Here is an 8,230-nt window from a genome sequence, read left to right as displayed (position 1 = left end):
GGCCTTCCGCCTTCCAAAAGAGGACGATATCTGCTTCGTCATGCCTGGAGCTGATCCGTGCTGGTTGCATACTACAACAGCGGAGTCCAGCCTGGGGTTGTCACATGTTGTTGCCGCAAGCCCGCCGGACGCTCCTTCGTCGAATCTGCTGCCTCTGCTCACTCTAACCCTGTATGTTCAAGTGTTGGTTTTTCTATTAAGTTTGCCTTTGGTTAGTTATTTGATGGTATAAAAACGGGGTGTGGTGTCATGATTGTGTGATTGTTCTGCAGGAGTTTGAGCAGGACTTTAATACCGCAGCTCCAGCTCATGATCAATACTGCTCAGATTTGTGCTCCAAATAAATGAATCACTACTGCACAGACTCAAGCTCCAAATGAATCACTACTGCTCAGTCTCGGGCATGGAATAAATCACTACTGCTCAGTCTCGGGCACTGAATGAATCACTACTGCTCAGTCTCGGGCACTGAATGAATCACTACTGCTCAGTCTCGGGCAATGAATGAATCACTACTGCTCAGTCTCAGGCATTGAATGAATCACTACTGCTCAGTCTCGGGCACTGAATGAATCACTACTGCTCAGTCTCGGGCACTGAATGAATCACTACTGCTCAGTCTCGGGCACTGAATGAATCACTACTGCTCAGTCTCGGGCACTGAATGAATCACTACTGCTCAGTCTCGGGCACTGAATGAATCACTACTGCTCAGTCTCGGGCACTGAATGAATCACTACTGCTCAGTCTCGGGCACTGAATGAATCACTACTGCACAGACTCGGGCTCCAGATGAATCACTACTGTGTAGTTTGAGCTCCTGAAGTCATCGGCTCAGGATGACAGCGGCCATTTCTGGGATGTTTTGGCTGCACTTTTCTATAGCTGAAGGAAGAAGAGGCACATCATCCATCTTTTCTTACAGTCTATAGGTGGTACTGTGCATATGTCAAACGAATCTGTCCATGCTGATCTGTAGTTGAGTATACTTTGTGTATACTTAGCTAACCCCACTAATTAAAGGGATAGTTCACCTTCAGTTGCTGGTCCCCATTTACTTGCATAGTGTTTTTTTTTCCATACTATGGAAGTCAATGGAGACCAGCAACTAAATGTGAACTATCCCTTTAATACTATTTGGTTTTCATTTAATAGTTTTTTTTAAGAGCAGCCAAGAGTCAATGGCTTTTGTCTCTCACTCCATCCCGTCGTCAATACAAACTATTTCTCAAAAACACACAAACACAAATGAAAATCCCCCACCCTCTCCAGCACTCGCCGATAGTGGCACATGTATAATTGCATTGTGCAACAGTGCGCACCTTAGAGGAAATAATTACCACCATAAAAAGAGCAATTACTAACCTGGCAGAGAGCAGCCGTAAATTTTAATGCATCTGCTTGGTGACGGCAGTTCATACAAATCTGTTTATTTATATGTCTGAGTTACAGCATTGACAGACATAAAAAAAACAAAATAAAAAAAAAAACCTTTGTCACGCAAAGCAGATGTACCGAATCAAACCAAATGTTTCAAGATGTGCAATGAAGGCACTTCTCGCTCCACGTTTCACTCGTGCTCATAAAGATTTTATTCCAGTGTCAAAAATAGAACTCGTGCACAATGGGAACTATCCATTTTCGATTGAGTCGAGGTCGTTCAATTCATCTCACTGTACTAAAGCTTCTACAAATTGGAAGTCATTGTCAGAGGGTAATTCGTTTTCATCTTAAAAACCCCAGCTCGTAATAAAGAATCATTTAAATTATATGAACGCACGACTGAATGGTTTCGGTAATTTGCATCACAAGCAGAGGCACGGGCTTCAGGTGCCGTGACACAAGCAAATGCAAAGATGCATTAAAGAGAGCACTGAGAGCTCCAGCGCCCGCATCTGGTCAGCGACACCCGAGTGCCCCAAAGAAAGTGTCACGTTTTGGGGGGGATGATTCTAGTAGATTCTCACTGTCAGAAAATGGATCACAATCTGTTAGCTGTCTCTGTCTGAGAAAACGCTCATCAATCACAGTCCTCCTCGCATTATGATGGCTGAAATATGACTGTCTGCGATTCGAACTCTTTTGAGGGTGAAAAATTAAAAACTGATTGAATGTTAGAGGCCGTTATTAAAGGTCATCGTTTGTAATATTCTCAGGGAGGATTAGCATGGTGTCGTCTTTCAGTTGGAATAACAATTGAGAGGCTGACAAGCCCGGAGAAGAAGTGTTTATTTATTAGGTTTCGCTTAGGAAAAGTAACAGCACTTTTTACAACCTGCCAGTTAATAGCAGAAGGATGGATGGTTTTTACTTGTCGGGGTGTTTTTTATTACACAGTTATGTGTAATTTTGTAGTATTTCAAATATGCTAAATATGTGAACAGCAATTATATTAAAAAATGTACAAATATTTTGTTTAAAACTTCAAATGGCAAAATATATTACAAAATATCACAGAATAAATATTATTCCAATCTTAAAATACATTTTGGCTAAATGCAAAACGTATTTTCTAAACTATTATTCAGACAAAATTATGTGATTTTTATTATAAAAATTTGATTTTATAAAAAAACAAAAACAAATTAAAATTACTGACAATATGTTTATGTATGTGTTTATGTAAACAAACAGTAAAATAGTAAGATAGTAACAGTAAAATAACTAACTTATAATATATAACTGAACATTTTAAATATATTTATATAAATCGTGTGTGTGTGTGTGTGTGTGTGTGTGTGTGTGTGTGTGTATATATATATTTCAAATCAAATCTAAATCTATATTATTTCACCCTAGAACACCCTAATAAACAAATGTATAGCATTGCATTAAACAATGCAGAAACTGCATATCATCGTGGTGGCTAGTTTTACATAGTACAAAGTACCTATTATCCTCAGAAATTGTAAAAAAAATCTACAGTTTTAACTGTTCTTCTTGAACATTTCTTGCACAGTATAATTTTGTCTGTCTGGAACTGTCGGCACTGTGTTCTCAGGTCAATTTAAATTCACTGCAGCCTCCATCAAATCAAAGCAAACTCCAAAAATGCCTTAGCACAAGCAACACTGTCAATGTAGATTATGCTGTTGATTGATGACTGTAAAAAATGCTTACAAAACATGTTACGGCCACGGTGTCAAAAAGAAAACGTATGCTGTTGAACACAGCTAGATGCACCGAACGCTTTCCCTTTTACAGGGCAACAGCCGTCAATCACAGCATTCAGCATGGTGAACGCCACTATAGTGTTGCCAGTGAGTCTCAACTTGATCTGGCATACTGACTACACTTGCTACCAGCAACGTCTCAATATCATTTATCACTCTCAGCAAAGTAAGCTCCGGGGCATTTATTTGCTTAGATTTACCGCACTGAATTAACATCAATTCCATTACTTTCACATTTAATCTTTATAAACAGTATAAACAGTGATTTCTTACATCAAAATGTACAAAATCAAAATGCAATTTTTAGTATGTAGTAATATACTACTAAGCACTTTACAAGTCCAATCAAAGGTGTCAGAATAGTATGGTTAGTATATTTGAGTTAGCCCCATGCTTATATGTCAAAATTACACCATTCTGCTGAAGAAAAAAAAAGCTTTCTTAAGTTACTGCCATTCAAAGTAGTTGTGTATACTGAAATAAAATATATAATAATAATAATAAAATAAAATAGATTGATAAAATAAAATGACAAAAAAAATAAAATAATAATAATAAAAGTAACAAGATCAAAAAGACAAAATAAAATTACATAAAATTAAATAGATTGATAAAATACAAATAAAACAAAGTGACAAGATAAAATAAAAATAAAATAAAAAACAAAAGCGAGTAAATAAATAAATGTAAGGAATTTAACTCATTAATTCTATTTCTAGATTGTCTTTTAGAATCATCATGCAAGTGTTCCTCTGTTGCAACGAGAAAACGCGGGTCAGTGGGATTTCAGAAGGACAGGACGCAGATGTTCAATGGGTCATGTGGCGTCACGCTGTATAGAGCCCGTGTTTGCAGGCCTGATGGTGTCAGTTAATTTACTTCCTGTGCCTACACTGGTTCCATACATTAGCGATCACGAGACATCACGAGGTTTCTATATGTGGTGTAAGAACTTTTCAGTCCTGATACAAAAGATCTCTGTGTTATCTCCTGATTGGATTAGTTCAGACCTCATGATGAGCTGATTCAGTGGCATATCAGTGTCCGTTCATGATAGAAATCCATACATAAATAATATTCTGTTATGGCTGACAATATTTTGTGGAGGCCCTTTTAAAAGAAAGAAATTGGTTAATATTTCCTTGTCAGCTGACTTTGACATCACAGCTAAGGATAGTCGCTAGTAAAGAACAACTAACAGGGTCTAACTGAACTAACCAACTAAACGTGATACGTAGATCCATAAACCAGCTGGCGTTTCTATCAACTCACTTGTACTTTCCCATCATTAATGTAGTGCATACTTTCAGTGCATAGTAATTTGAAATGTTTAACTATTCATCATACAAAGCTTTCGTAGGAGAAAACGTATAAAAAAAAAAAATTAATAAAAAAAATAAAGTATTATGGATAATTTTTATGTACCATTTTTGTCCTTTATGGAGCTTTACAGCAAGTGGTCTCCCACCCACTTCTATTGTGTGGACAAGAACCACCTGGAAATTCATCAAAACATCTATTTTCTACAGATGAAAGAACGTCATAAAGTGACATCAAAGTGAGTAAATAATGAATTTTCATTATCATTTAAAACTATTCCTTTACCATAATTTTGCAATATCACATAAAAATCATTGCAATTAATTCAAATAACCTGTTTTACAAGTGAAGGTCACAACAAAATGAGTTTCTGAATCTGCTGTGATGATTTCAGACACCTCAAACCCATTCTAACAGAGACAGCTGTTGCTCCGTTTTCTTCCAGGCTAAGGTCAAACCGCCACAGAGACAAAACAAAAACAAACAAATAAACCCGGAGCTACGACTGCGGTCGGCCGCCGAATCCCAAAAGCCTGAGATCTGACAGATTGCACTCTGGGTTATGGAGCCATCAGCGTCTCTGGTACTGGCTGGTGTAAGTAACACAATCTGGTGTCTAATTTCCACCAGCTGTTCACCACGCCACCGGAGAGGAGCGGCTAGTGACCGGGGAAGAACACCTTGATGATCCGCGGCCAGAGTGATGACAATTAATTTTTCATACTGAGCAGATCGCATTAAAGAGAGACATGAGAGCGCTTAGCACGAGGAGGAGTGGAACCCAAACAGATGGATGAGGACAAATACACACAGCCATGGAAACACACACTGCTGGGTGTCGATACATACAGTCACAAAAACAACAGCTAAAGAACAAGAGACGTATGGAGGGGCAAACACATTCAGGCCATTATTTGAGGAGAAACTGATGGAGTTGTTATTAGAAGTGAATTTAGAGCACTTCAAAAACTGCACAGCAACACCCTAGCAACCAGATGTCAATGCAATTGAAACCACACAGAATAAATTTAGCAACTTGCCTAAAAAATACAAAATGCCTTTGCAGCCACCCAGAACACCCTAGCAACTGTTAAGCAATGCACATAAACACATTCAATACAAACACACAGCAATGCCCTGGCAACCAACCATATGACCCTATCAATCGCATAGCGATGCACTTAAAACCATTCACAACTCTTCAGCAGCTGCATAGCAATGCCCAATCAATCATACAGCAATGCACTTAAAACTGTTCAGAACACTTCAGAAACTACATAGCACTGCCCTAGCAACCACCCATAACACTCTAGTAATGACAATGTAAATAAAACCATTCATAACAACTCAGCAACTTCATAGCAACTACCCAAAATACCCTAGCAACTGTAAAGGAAAGCTTTAAGAAAAAACATTCAGACACTTTAGAACATGCATTAAATCATCCTAGCAACCACCTTTAACACCCTATCAACTGGATGGCAATGCACCTGAAACCATTCTGAATTTAGCAACTGCACAGCAATGCCCCAGCAACCACCCATAACACCCTAGCAACCATACAGTAATGCAAGAAAACCATTATGAATGCTTCATCAACTGAACAGTAACAGCCTAGCAACTGAACAGTAATGCATTTAAACCATTCAGAACACTTAAGCAACTGCGTAACAACACCCTAGCAACTGTAAAGCAATGCATTTAAAACCATTCAGAACACTTCAGGAAACTGCATAGCAACGCACGAGCAACCACTTATAACACTCTAGCAACCTCAATGTACATAAAACCATTCATAACAATTCAGCAACACCCTAGCAACCACCCATAACACTCTAGTATCCTCAATGGACATAAAACCATTCATAACACTTCAGCAACTGCATAGCAACACCCTAGCAACCACCCAGAACACTCTAGCAACCCAAATACATACATAACCATTTAGAACACCCACCACCCAAACACCCCAGCAAAGGTAAGAGCTGCTGAAATGTTTTGAGAATGTTTTGCGATTGCGTTTGGTGCTGCAAGCAAAGAAATTACACACAGCAGTTTTAATTTAAAAAACATACGTTTTTTTTCTCCCTCTATTTTCTAAGTGCTGCCACGTTAAATGCAGATAGAAAAAGTCAAATGCTGTCTCAGTAGCACAGGTGTGAAATTGCAGCAGAAGGAAATTGTTTAATGCGCGAGCAACAGTGTAGATTGATAATGAAGCTGTGTGGGTTTGTGCCCTTAAATACGAAGCAGAAGTAATTCTGTAGACAGAACGTGCTCTATGAAGCTCATCTGAATGTGATATTAGAATGGCAGGAACCTCAGAAACATACTAAAAAGAAAAGCCTATTGCGTGTGGCGTAAGTGTTTGTGTGGCTGGGTCCCTTGTTAAGTGTATGTCCAAGGATAAATTGAGTGTATGACACTGTATAATTCAGTCGCTGAGCGGTGGGCCGCCTGCTTGGTCACACCAATTTACTGAAACAGTGACTGCACAAAATCCATCCCACTAAATGATCCGTTTATACAGCAACACATCCCATTAGACCACATCACCTAGCAACAGTGGCAAAATGCATTTATAGTAACATTAACATCACAGCGTCCATAAATTTCATAATATACAATAGCGAAACAACACACTGTAATTGCACAATAAGAATGTGCTATACAATCCACAAAATTATTATTTTGACTCTGAAATAAAATTGAAACAGGACAGTTTGAATTAAAAAAAAAATCGAATTATAATTATGTATTATAATAGAGGTGAGAGCTATATTACAGGAAAGCATATAAAAATGAATAAAAAATATTGAAAAAAAAAACTGTGTTCTTAAAAGGTAAAATATTGAAGAGATAATAGAAAATTGTTAAGTCAGTGCTAGAGGAAGGCAGAAAATATCTAGGAATTAGTGTTCACAATTAAATATACAACACCAATAAAAATAATAAAAAATTAATAATGACTAATAATAGCCAATGAAGAAGGCCCTAATATATTATACTGACTAACCTTTCCATATTCACAGCTGGAATATAATATCAAACCACACAATAACCATGATATCCATTCATAATGACAAATGAGGTCACAGGTGAAAAAACAATAAATGTCATTTGAGAATATTTATGGAGGAAGAGATAATGCAAACCTTATACAAGCTTATACAAAACCAAACACATAGCAATATAATACATTTGAATCAAGTACATTTGCAGAGTCTTAAACACCTCAATAAATAATCTGACATTATTGAACAGAGCGGACTGATGTGTGTCCGAAACTGTCCAACAAGAAAAACAATCAAGCTAGTGGTAAAACAAGAGAGATTATGCTGCTGCTGCTGCTGCTTGCTGATTGTGTTCGAAACATGAAAAAGCTGCTTTCACAGAGGTATGAAGACAAAGGCACAAACAAATCTCAAATTTGCTGCTAATCTGGTTTTGAAGGATGTATCCTATCCTTCGCTGCCTATATGATATCCCCCATATGTGCCGCTCAGATGGAGTTGTATGGAGTATATACAGTAAATACATGTATTATATTGTATATGTAGTATACTTCACAGTACTCCATTTTCTATTACAAAAAATAAGTTAATTGATTTATATAACTCATGTTATTATAATACATAACATATAGTTATGTATTATAGTTACATGAATATTATATTAATTAAATTATTAATAAATATGTATTATAATATAGGCCTATATATATATATATATATATA

This window comes from Sinocyclocheilus anshuiensis, unplaced genomic scaffold (assembly GCF_001515605.1).
Source record: "Sinocyclocheilus anshuiensis isolate Anshui unplaced genomic scaffold, SAMN03320099.WGS_v1.1 scaffold522, whole genome shotgun sequence".
NCBI classification, from domain to species: domain Eukaryota; kingdom Metazoa; phylum Chordata; class Actinopteri; order Cypriniformes; family Cyprinidae; genus Sinocyclocheilus; species Sinocyclocheilus anshuiensis.
Note: the sequence above shows the minus strand (reverse complement) of the source record.